The 13,075-nt window shown below is 40.1% G+C and overlaps 1 pseudogene; it reads right to left on the bottom strand.

The window, feature by feature from the left end:
• Positions 1-581: 581 nt before the first annotated feature.
• Positions 582-13,075, bottom strand: part of LOC138843310 (programmed cell death protein 5 pseudogene) — a 68,915-nt pseudogene continuing 56,421 nt past the window's right edge.

The following is a 13,075-nucleotide window of genomic DNA, read 5'->3' on the forward strand; positions in this document are numbered from 1 at the left end:
ATGAATTAAAGACCTAATGCACAACCTGATAACATCAAATTTTTAGAGAACATTGGGGAAACTCTGCAAGACAATGGCACAGGCAGAGTTCTTGGAAAAAAACCCTGAGGCAAAGGAAATCAAAGCCCAAATTCACAAATGATATTACATCAAATTGAGAAACTTTTGTACTGCAAAAGAAACAGCCAGGAAAGTGAAGAGGGATCCAACAGCATGGGAGAAATTATTTGCAAACTATGCAACTCAGAAAGGATTAATAGCCAGAATATAGAGAGATCAAGAAACTCCACAATAAAACAACCCAATGAAGAAATGGGCAAAGGACTTAAGCACATTTTTCAAAAGAGGAAATCCAAAAGGCAAACAGACACATGAAAAAAAAAAAAAACGCTCAGGATCGCTAGCCATCAGAGAAATGTGAATCAAAACCACAATATTTCACCTCAACCCAGTTAGAATGCCTTTTTTTTGCTTTATTTTGCATAACAAGTTTATTTTTTAAAAAGGCATATAGAAAGTAAGCAAGGTAAACATGTTATCAGATATGTTGCATTAAGTTCTAGTTTCTGAACAGTTTTTAGTTAATAATCATCATCTTCATCAGAGTCCGTTACTTTTCTGTTGAATTTAACTGTTGTTTTCTTTTCTGTTTGTTGGCTTACTTTTTCAAGGATTTCTATTAAACCTTGTTCTGATACCTTCCCACTCAGTTGTCCATATCTTGCCATCTGTATAAGGGAATTTTCTACTGCTTGGTCCATTCTGACTGATCCAGAACTTGGGCTAAGATACTGTTTTTCATTTCTGCTTCCCTGTGCGTTGCTTCCTGTTGCACTGCATCATGGGGATCCCCGTGTTTCACCTGCAGCTCCACCCGCCTCTGCTTCCTCACACCTCCAGCTCCTAGTCCTACATGGTGTGTCACTATGAGGCACGAGGACCCTCGGCTAGTCTCCAGCTTACCCTGAGGCAGCTCCTGCCTAGAATGTCTTTCATACAGAAATCAACAGAGAACAAATGCTGGCGAGGCTGTGGTTAAAAAGGTACCCTAATCCACTGTTGGTGGAAATGTAAACTGTTAAAAACACTATGGAAATCAGTTTTGAGATACCTCAGAAATGGGAATATAGACCTAATATATGACCAGCCATCCCACTCCTGGGAATTTACTCAAGGGAAAAGAAATCAGCAAATAAAAGTGTTATTTGCACCCTCGTGTTTATTACAGCTCAATTCATAATAGCTAAGACATGCAATCAACCTAAATGCCTATCAGCTGAAGACTGGATAAAGAAATTATGGGATATGTACTCTGTGTAATACTAAACAGTGGTAAAAAATGAAATGTAGTCAATTGCAACAAAATGGATGAATCTGGAAAACATCATACTTAGAGAATAAGCCTGTCTGAAAGAGACAAATACCATATGTTCTCTCTTATTTGTGGTAACCAATAGAGCATCTAAAAGGAAAGCTGTAGAAGTGAAATTGACACTTTTAGAAGGAATGACTTGAACAGCACTTGAACAACAATGACTTGAACAACACAATTTTTTTTTCTTAATGAAGAATGAGACAGGGAATGGGAGAGGGAGGAGGAGGTGGGGTGGGAATGTGGGTGGGAGGGCGGGTATGCTGGGAAGAATCACTATATTCCTAAAGTTGTACTTATGAAATTTGTACTAACTAAATAAAAGTTTCTTTAGGAAAAAAAGTCAGCTAAAAGAACAAATGGAGTTCAGTGATTTAATCAGAAGGAGCAGCATGTGTGTGGAAGCTCCTGAGATAGAGAGAAGCTTGGAGTGTTGGAAGAAGTGGTAGGGAGGCCATGTCTGAGGTCTCCACTTGGTGAAGTGGGATAAAGGAAATGGATGGAATTCAAAATTATGGTTTTTTTGTTTTGTTTGTTTTATAGAGATGAACCATTTGACAACTCAACTTCTTTGATAAATTGTATTCTTTTATTTAAACTTTGCCTTATTCTCAGTAAGATATGATAGCTTATTTGTTAATACACCAAAGACTTCATAGCAGTTTTTTATGGTTACATGAAGCAGAGAAAATGTTGCTTTATTGACTTTGGATCATGTAGTCCATGCCTTGGCTTAACCTGTGTTCTGAATTTTCTTCTACTTGATTTCTTGTACCTCATTTTGCCTTCAACCCAAATTCTGCTTAACTGTGGTGAAAGTCCAGATCTTTATCAAAACCATGGTATGGAAAATAAAGTAGTAAAGCCACAGAAATTTAGGTGAAAGAAAAAAGAAATTACTGTTTGATTTGTATGGCAGCTTGCTCAAAATTCTTAAGAAATATCTGTTTCAATTCAGTCTGATAGTAGGTAGCTGGAGCAGGGCAAAATGATGAATTTTTTTTTTGCTTATTATTATAACTTTATTTTCTTGAGTTCTTCCATCCCGTGGAATATTATTTGCTAAATGTGGACAAAAGAGAGCTGCCCCTCAAGAGAACACTGTCCTGAGAGCCAGGGTGCAGGTGCCCATTTGTCTATCTGAGAGCAGAATCTCCAGTGATTGCACTGTTGGAGGGGAATGGTTTCCTGGCAGACAGGCACCAGTAAATAGACTTATTTGCTTAATTTTATAAGATTCAGACACAATGACAATGGCTGCACAAAAACCTACAACCAAGCTGATAGGTCTTTCTCTAATCACTAATCTCAAGTGGCTCTAGAAGGACTCAGAATTTCTATTACATTATGTACATATTCATTCTTCTGCTCTCTATATATTTCATGCTGCTCCTTATTTCCTCAAGTCTTTATTATTTTCCATCTTTTTTTTTTTCACATTATAGACCTGGCTATTTATTTTGCTGAGAAATAATAGCAACTGAGAAAATTGGATTTTTCACCAACAACCTACCAATCCCTAGACCCATGTATTCTTTTTTTTTTTTTTTTTTTTGACAGGCAGAGTGGACAGTGAGAGAGAGAGACAGAGAGAAAGGTCTTCCTTTGCCGTTGGTTCACACTCCAATGGCCACCATGGCCATTGCGCTGAGGCCAGCGCACCGCGCTGATCCGATGGCAGGAGCCAGGTGCTTCTCCTGGTCTCCCATGGGGTGCAGGGCCCAAGTACTTGAGCCATCCTCCACTGTACTCCCTGGCCACAGCAGAGAGCTGTACTGGAAGAGGGGCAACCGGGACAGAATCCGGCGGCCCGACCGGGACTAGAACCTGGTGTGCCGGCGCCGCAAGGCAGAGGATTAGCCTAGTGAGCCGCGGTGATGGCTGACCCATGTATTCTTTTATTAATTAAAGATTTATTTAGTTATTTGGAAGACAGAGTTACATAGACAGGTAGATACAAAGAGAAGGAGAGACTGAGAGCAAAGTGTGTGTATGTGAAGGGTGATCTTCCATCTGCCAATTCACTCCCCAAATGCCTCCCCAGCCAGAGTTAGACTAGGCCAAAACCAGGAGCTGGGAACTCCATCCAGGTTTCTCATGTTGGGCCATTACCTGTTGCCTCCAATGTACTTTACCAAGAAGCTGAATTGGAAGTGCAGAATAGACAAGACTAAAATCAGGCATTCTGATAAATGATATTGGTGTCCTACATGGCAGCTTAACCTGTATGTCACAGCACTCATCCCCAGATCATGTATTCTACATTGCAGTTACAATGAGTGACCTATCAGTGCCTCTGTCTTACATCTACCTTCTACTTATGTGCTGGATTCCATCCCTTCTTGCCTATACAAGGGCATTTTTCTTAGAGCTGTCTCCTTGTCTATTACCTCTATTCTTTTTTTTTTAAAGAGTTTATTTTATTTATTTGAAAGGCAGAGTTACAGAGAGAGGTAGAGACAGAGAGAGAGGTCTTCCATCTGCTGGTTCACTTCCAAGATGGCCACAGCGGCTGGAGCTGCACCGATCTGAAGCCAGGAGCCAGGAGCTTCCTCCAGGTCTCCTACATGGGTGCAGGGGCCCAAGGACTTGGGCCATCTTCTACTGCTATTTCAGGCCATAGCAGAGAGCTGGATGGGAAGAGGAGCAGCCAGGACTCCAACCGGCACCCATATGGAATGCCAGTGCTTCAGGCCAGGGCATTAACCCGCTGCACCACAGCGCTGGCCTCTATTACCTCTATTCTTTAAGGGCCGTTCCCATCTTGAGGCAATCAGGTTATAATTTTCCTCACGCTAAAAACATTCCTTACTTGATATTAAATATCTCATTTATCACCTATAGTATATGCAGTTCAGTGTAGCAGTGAGGCAGTCCTTGCTCTTGCATCTCCAATATGTACCAATTAAAGTTATCACAGTTTAGTTAAATAACACAACCTTCCCATGGCACAGCTTAACTCTCAGAAATCACAATCTATTAACTGAGTGGTTGCGAACTTGACTACTAGCCCTTCAGTTCACAAATCATTACATAAATAAAAGATACACATCATGATCAGTGACTGATCATGTCTCTTTTTTCATTGTCTGCTAGTGATTGGTTACTGATCATCTAATATTCACTTCACTCACAAACAGCAAAGTGCATACTTGTGTTGCCTTCTTGCCTTGTAGTGATAAACTCATGTGGCATTTTACAAAAATGGGTAATTCAAGATGGACATTTGTTAATGCGAATGAAATTTCATCAGAGAAACAAAAAGTCATCATGCCATAAGTTCAATTCACATTGAATAGAAATAGAGTTAGAGATGAAATGGTTGACCATGGAAATGTTGACATATCTGTTGTTTGTGAAACTTGAGATATGTAGATAGAGCAGCTCAGTCAAGGTAAAGTTACAGTGGAGAATGGCATTTGAATGAAGATGTTCTAAAGGAAGTGATGGTGGCAACAACTTCACATTGAAAGAATTCTTGTAATGTAAATATTTCATGCTATTGAGAGCACAAAAGATAAAATAATGGAGAATAATAGAAAGGAGGAGTGTGACAATTAGCTAAGACATAGTAAAGATAGTAGATTATACAACAAGGTAGCAAGCACTGTTCAGTCCATTCTTGCTACAAGTTTTACAAAGAAATACAATACTGTTATTTATTTATTTATTTATTTATTTTAAATTTTTTTTTTTGCCAGGCAGAGTTTGACAGTGAGAGAGAGAGACAGAGAGAAAGGTCTTCCTTGTATTGGTTCACTCCCCTAACGGCCGCTACGGCTGGTGCTGTGCTGATCCAAAGCCAGGAGCTGGGTACTTTCTCCCGGTCTCCCATGCGGGTGCAAGGACCCAAGCACTAGGGCCATCCTCTTCTGCCTTCCCGGGCCACAGCAGAGAGCTGGACTGGAAGAGGAGCAACCAGGACTAGTACCTGGCATCCCAACTAGAACCCAGGATGCCGGCGCCGCAGGCAGAGGATTAGCCAAGTGATCCACGGCGCCTGCCAGAAATAAAATACTTTAATTATCAGTGTGTCTAATGCTTTAAAATACAGCTTACTAAGTAAATATTAGTTTTATTGTCTTTATTTCACTGTGTATCTAACTTAATGAAAGAATTTTTAAGGTTTTTTCAAGTTAAAATGCCTTCCTTTTAGCAACAGTATTGGAGATGCTTGGTAAACAATACAGAAAATGTAGATATATACATCAAAACAGATAAGGCTTTACAGAAGTTTTCCACTGAATAGAATGATAGTGCAGATATTTCAATATTTTTTTACTTTGTGCTGTTTACTAGATTCAGCTTCAGTAATGAAATGCACCAAGGGGTCATTTTTAAAAATGAGCTGCTAAACTATTATATTCTCAATAGTAAATAAATTTTTAAAAGTTTTTGGAATAAACAAATCACTGGCTGAATGTTTTTTTTCTGAGAAGGAATCATGTTAAAATTGACAAGACTACTTCATCATTCTTAGAAAGTGGTGCAGGGCCGGTGCTGTGATGCAGCAGGTTAACACCCTGGCCTGAAGTGCCCATATGGGCACTGGTTGCAGACCTAGCTATTCCACTTCCAATCCATCTCTCTGCTATGGCCTGGGAAAGCAGTAGAAGATGGCCCAAATCCTTGGGCCCCTGCACCCGCATGGGAGACCTGGATGAAACTCCTGGCTCCTGGCTTCGGATCAGTGCAGCCCTGGCTGTTGCAGCCAATTGGAGAGTGAGCCATTGGATGGAAGACTTCTCTCTCTCTGCCTCTCCTCTCTCTGGTGTAATTCTGCCTTTCAAATAAATAAATAAATCTTAAAAAAAAGGAAAGCACCATCCTAAAAAAAAAAAAAAAAAGAAAAAAGAAAGCAATGCAGTGAGATGTTGAAGGGGGAAAATTAGTGTAACCAGATGTCATTTATGACATTAAAATCTAGAAAAAATCAACAAGATTTGTGAAGTATGATTCAGTCTTTATCATATTTCATAATGAGTGTGGGAATGGTCAGAAAAATCCTTAGTATCTCACAGAGTGATAGCAAAACTGAAAGAATAGGGAAACTATAAAGGTTCCAGGCTTCTGGACTTTTTGTAATAATAAATAGCTGTCACTCATATGTGACCTCAAACAAATTTTTTAAATAAATATATAAACATGGCTGGCACTGTGGCTCAATAGGCTAATCCTCTGCCTGTGGCACTGGCACACCAGGTTCTAGTCCCAGTTGGGGCGCCGGATTCTGTTCTGTTCACTCCTCTTCCTGTCCAGCTCTGCTGTGGCCCGGGAGTACAGTGGAGGATGGTCCAGGTCATTGGGCCCTGCACTCGCATGGGAGACTAAGAGAAGCACCTGTCTCCTGGCTTCGGATCAGCACGATGGGCTGGCTGCAGCGCGCCGGCTGCAGCGGCCATTAGGGGGTGAACCAATGCAAGGAAGACCTTTCTCTCTGTCTCTCTCTCTCTCACTGTCCACTCTGCCTGTCAAATATATATATATATATATATACATATAATCTTTTTTTAAATTTATTTGACAGGTAGAGTTACAGACAGTGAGAGAGAAGGACAGAGAGAAAGGTCTTCCTTCATTTGGTTCACCTCCCCAAATGACCGCTATGGCCGGAGCTACGCTGATCCACAAAGCCAGGAGCCAGGTGCCTCTTCCTGGTCTCCCAAGCGGATGTAGGGGCCCAAGCACTTGGGCCATCCTCCACTACTTTCCTGGGCCACAGCAGAGAGCTGGACTGAAAGAGGAGCAACTGGGACTAGAACCCAGTGCCCATATGGGATGCTAGCGTGGCAGACGGAGGATTAGCCAAATGCGCCACAGCGCCGGCCCTAACATATAATCTTACACCATAGAGTGCAAAACAGACGAGCTCCTTTCAGTTACCAAGGAGTTAAAGGGTAGCTGCACTTAATTGAAATTGATCTGAGCCCTCCCTAAACAGTGATTTGAATACAGAGGTTAGATACCCTCAGATCCAAGTCTTCTAAGACCGCTTTCCCTTGGCTTAACTCACTGCATTGAGGGAGTGGTATAGTCGGTTCTACACAGTTCTAATCACTGGCCTCATGAAGTGTTTTGGTTCTCTAATAGGTAATACTTTGGGGACCTGTACTGTCTCAAGGGTTTTCATTTGGGGAAATTTCAGGTCTGTGCAGGAAAATTCCAGGTCTGGGGCAGAAAGTAACTACAACTTGCATGTAATCCCCAGGTTGGCTGATGCCCACTTCGCCATCATACCAGCACAGAATGTTATATTGATGCTTCAGGGCTGGACTGCTGGTTTCTCACTTGCCCGTGTCCTAAGGCACACACTGCTTTGTTTCTCATCTCAGCTTGTTTTGCAGACAACCAGAGCATGAATTAGAGAAGCAATGTATAAGCAGCAATGCCTGGCCCTACAAAAGAGGCTTGGGCTCTAAGTCTCCAACTCCCTCTTTCCTTATAGTCCTTTAAACACCCAAAACACCCTTATTCAGGAGGGCAATAGTTCTTGAGATGGAGGAATTAGGAAAACATCATGCTGAGTGAATTAAGCCAGTCCCAAAGGGACAAATACCATATGTTCTCCCTGAGAGGTGACAACTAACTGAGCAGCAAAAAGGAAACCTGTTAAAGTGAAATGAACACTATGAGAAACGGTGACTTGATCAGCCCTCACCCTGACTGTTGATGAGCAACTTAATATGTTATCCCTCTTAGTATGTTTTTTGTTTGTTCTACTTAATACTTTTGGTAGAATACTGTAATCAATACACAATTCTTCTTAAGTGCTGAAACTTAACTGAAAAGTGATCACTGTTAAATATAAGAGTGGGAATAAGAGAGGGAAGAGATGTGCAATTTGGGACATGCTCAAGCTGACTTACCTCAAATGGTAGAGTTAGAAACATACCAGGGGATTCTAATTCAATCCCATCAAGGTGGCATGTACCAATGCCATCTCACTAGTCCCAGTGATCAATTTCTGTTCACAATTGATCATAATGATAGGGCTAAGAACCAAAGGGATCACACAAACAAGAATAGTGTCTGCAAATACTTGCTGATAGAATCAAAAAGGGAGAGAACGATCCAACATGGGAAGTGAGATACACAGCAGACCCATAGAACGGCAGATGTCCTAAACAGCACTCTGGCCTCAGAATCAGCCCTTAGGGCATGCGGATCTGGCTGAAAAGCCCATGAGAGTATTTCAGGAATGGAAAGCCAAGACACTCTGGGGGAAAAAAAAACCTAAATGAAAGATCTCCGCGAGTGAGATGCCAGTGGAAAGAACGGGTCATCAAAGAAGCAGGTACCTTTCTCTGAAAGGAGGAAAGAACTTCCACTTTGACCATGGCCTTGTCTAAATATCAGAGTCAGTGAACTCAGGGGGCTTCCATAGCCTTGGCAGCTCATGACAAGAGCCTAGGGTGATCACTGAGGCCATAAACAAGAGTGTCAATTTGTTAAGTCAACAACAGGAGTCACTGTGCACTTACTCCTCATATAGGATCTTTGTCCTCAGTGTGCTGTACATTGAGATTTAATGCTGTAACGAGTACTCAAACAGTATTTTTCACTTTATGTTTCTGTGTGGGAGCAAACTGTTGAAATCAGCAAACTGATCTTCTGTATATAAAGAGAATTGAAAATGAATCTTGATGTGAATGGAAGGGGAGAGGGAGTGGGAAAGGGGAGGGTTGCGGGTGGGAGGGACGTTATGGGGGGGAAGCCATTGTAATCCATAAGCTGTACTTTGGAAATTTATATTCATTAAATAAAAGTTAAAAAATAGATCTTGTAAAAATAAAAATAGAAATAGGAGAAAGAGGAGGAAGAAGAATGGGAGTGGGAGTGGGGGGGTAGGGTGGTAAGAATCACTATGTCCTTAAATTTGTATATATGAAATGCATGATGTTTGTATACCTTAAATTAAAAAGTCTCTGGGTAAAAAACCAAAAGGCACTTTGCAATTTAGCCCAAACATAGATATACTGATTCCATTTGGATGTATAAAACTTGTGATGTATATTTTTTTCTTTTTGTAGGTATTAAAAGCAAGAATCAAGGTAAATTGAACTTGGAATATGACCTTCAAATTTACCATATCATTCATAAAAATAAGTTGTTCTTCATATAATGAAATTACTACTTGGTGCTCAAATTTCCAGTTATTTAATAAATGTTTGATTTTTAAATTTGCTTCCTTTAAATACATTTTTAAGTTTAAAAAGATTTATTTATGATTACAGAGAGCCAGAGGGAGGGAGAGAAAGGGAGAAAGAGGGAGAGCCAGAGCCAGAGAGCGAGAGATTGAACAATTGAGAGATTGAGATTTTTTTTTAAGGGAAAGAGTTTATGGGGGGAAAACTGACAGAACAGAGGGAAGGGGCAAAGAAGGGTTAAAAGAGAGAGGAGGGTGTGAGAGCGAGATCCAGAGAGAAAGATCAAGAGACAGAGAGATCAGGAGACAGAAAGAAAGGGCGAGATTGAGATCTTTAATCTGCTGGTTCACTCTCTAAATGGCTGCAATAGCCGGGCCTGGTCTAGGCCAGATCCAGGATCTGGAATTCCATCCAGTTTTTCCATGTGGTGGCAGGGGCCCAAGTATATGGGCCACTTGCTGCTGCTTTCCCAGGCATATTAGTATGGGACTGCAACAAAATGGAACAGCAGGGACTCAAACTGGGACTCCAGTATGGTAGTCTAGCATGGCTAGCAGCAACTTAACTTACTATGCCACAGCTTTGGCCCTTACTTTTATTTTTGACAAACAAAAATGTGTGTATTTATGGGTACAATATTACATTTGAATACGTGTCTACCATGTATAATAAACAGCTCAAGGAAATTGGTATATCCGTACCCTTAAACATTTATCATTTCCTTATGTTGGGGACCTTCAAAATTCTGTCTACTCTTTATTTTGAGATATAAAATTAATTCTTATCAACTGTACTTACCGTACAGTGAAGTTGTTTTCCTATCTAACATTTAACGATTGTCTCTCCATCTCTCCCTGACATGTATCTGGTAGCCATTTTATTCTTCCATGAGATCCATGTTTTAGCTTCTGCATGTACTTAAGAATATTTGATATTTTTCTTTATGTGCTTGCTTGACCTATTTCAGTTTGCAATGTCCTCCAGTTCCATTTATACTGCCATAAATAACAGGATTTCATTTTTTGCATGTGTAGATAATATTGTATTGTGTATGTTGATAGTACTTTAAAAATCCATTTATCCATTCATGGACATCTCAATTGATTTCACATCCTGGCTACTCTGAATGGTGCTGCAAAATAAATGGCATATAGGTGTCTCTGATATAATGATTTCATTTTTTTCAAATATGTACTCAGTAGTGTAATTACTTAATCAGTTGGTAGTGTTATTTCTCATTTACTGAGGAAACTACATACCATTTTCTGTAATGGGTGTCCAAATGTATATTCCCACCAATATTGTTTGAGAGTTCCCTTTCTCCACATTCTTAGCAGTATTTGCTATTTTTTTGGAGGGTAATATTCATTCTTGTTTAATTTTATTTTTAAAGGAATTTATTAAAACATTAGATTCTCAGGGTCACAGCAAGTGAATGCTAATTAGTGCAACACAATTATCACAATTCTCATGTTAATGTGATATTAATACAAAGAGAACACATTCAATGTAGTTCGTAGGTTCAATTCTGGCACTATAATGCTTTTTTCCTTCTTCTCTCCTACTCTCCCTTTTTATGTCTCTCTCACTCTCTTTTAGTTTTTGAGATAATATATTTTTAATTTACATTCTAGTGAAAGGACAAAGGCTTTTTCGTAATATTTATTCTAATTGAGGTGAGATTATATCTCATTGTGATTTTGGCTTAACATTTCCCTGATGATCAGTGATGTTGAGCATTTTTTTATATGCTTCTTAACCATTTCTACATGTTCTTTTCCAGGTCATTTGCCCAATTATTTTTTAAAGGCAGTTTGGCTGTTGGTGTGCAGGAGCTGTAGGCCAGGTGGCTGTGATGCATGTTTACGTGTAGGGTGGGGATGCTACATGACCAGATATTAGACTGGATTTGAGTATCCACAGATGCATAGTCTTCATGGTTGTGCCATAGGGCCATCATTTGGCTGGCTGTCATGCTAGGCCAGGCTTTGTGATGGTGCTGTGGGCAAAGATTTTTTTGAATGCAAAGATTTTTAAAGGTCATATAACAATTATGCTTCTCCCATGATTATTAGAAACATGCATAGTTTTGCATTATTTCAGCATGTACAATAATTTTTATGGTTCTGTGATACTATGTAAAGTAAAAGCCACCTGTGTTCTCCCTTTGACCTGTGCAGCTGGAGCCCCTATAGTTTAGAGGATCCTTGCTTGATCTTTCTCAAGCCATGCTGTACTTTTGAGCCTCCTCTCCTAGTCAGTGCTCCAAGTTCTTAGGACCTTAGAATTCCCTGTTCATAGTGGCCCTGATTTAGCTCTGTGAGCTTCTTCTTTAGCCAATCCTCTTGCCACCTGAGTGTCTATACCTTTATCCTCAGGAATGCTGAAAAGCTAACTGTATGCAGGAGGGAAATGAGTGGATCTTGGGAGGTGCCTGGGGTGTCCGCATGTACATGTGTGGTGTGGGGAGAACAGAGGAGTAGAAAGAAGACAGAGATTGACCATAAGCCTGGGACCTCCCTTTGAATTCTTGCCTTCATTCTAGCAAAGATTTCATAGTAAAATTCTTCAGATTCGGACTCCAAGTTCTCTTCTCTACCTTCAATACTCTCATACCTGTAAAGCTTTAATCCTCCCCATTGAAATTGTTTTTTAAAAACCCAGTGCCCTCCCTATTGTCACAAGGTCTGTTCTCAGTCTTTAACTCTCTTTGTGTCCAAGCAAAAGTTGCTGTTGATTTTCATTCCTGCTCTTTGCGATGCTTTCTTCACTTGCCTTCAGAGGCCTCTACCTCACTCCCTTCCCCCTTTGATATCTTCTTCCCCAATTTCCTCTTTGCTCCTCCTCAGGCTTCCTTGTGCTTCCTTTTGGTGGCTCTTTTGGTCCACAGTGGTGTTCCCCAAAGCTCAGTAATAGGGCTGGCTTTCTCTCTTATTCTTAATTCCTTACTGGTTGGATTGAATCTCACAGCTTTCAGAATTATCTGTATGTTGACAAATCTACAATTCATAGGTCTATCCAGAGTCTCTCATTAGACATTTTGGATAAAAATAACATTGTTCCACTAAAAAATTTGGTTCTATCTTCAAAATATATTCAAAATATGACTTTCAAAAAATCACTATCACTGTTACACCATAGTGAAACCAACAATCCTTCATGTTCATAGTAGCAATGGAACTGCCGGACATTCCATTAAGTGAAATAAGCTGAACATGGCAAGAAAAATACCCTATGTTCTCCTACATATATAGAAGCCAAAAGACTTATAATTACCTTGACTTGATCATTATACATTATATGCAATTATCACACTCTACCCATAATATGTATAATTATTAATTGTCAGTTTTTAAAAACCTAATATTTTTCACTGGGTTATTACAATGTCCTCTTAATTTCTTAATTATTTTTGCCTTTATGTAATCTATTTTCTTTTTTTTTTTTTTTGACAGGCAGAGTTAGAGAGTGAGAGAGAGAGAGAGAGGGAAAAGTCTTGCTTCCGTTGGTTCACCCGTCAAATAACCACTACGGCCGGCGCGCTGCACTGATCCGA

The sequence above is a fragment of the Oryctolagus cuniculus genome, chromosome 8 (assembly GCF_051225735.1).
Source record: "Oryctolagus cuniculus isolate XC-2025 breed Fujian yellow rabbit chromosome 8, ASM5122573v1, whole genome shotgun sequence".
Lineage (NCBI taxonomy): Eukaryota > Metazoa > Chordata > Mammalia > Lagomorpha > Leporidae > Oryctolagus > Oryctolagus cuniculus.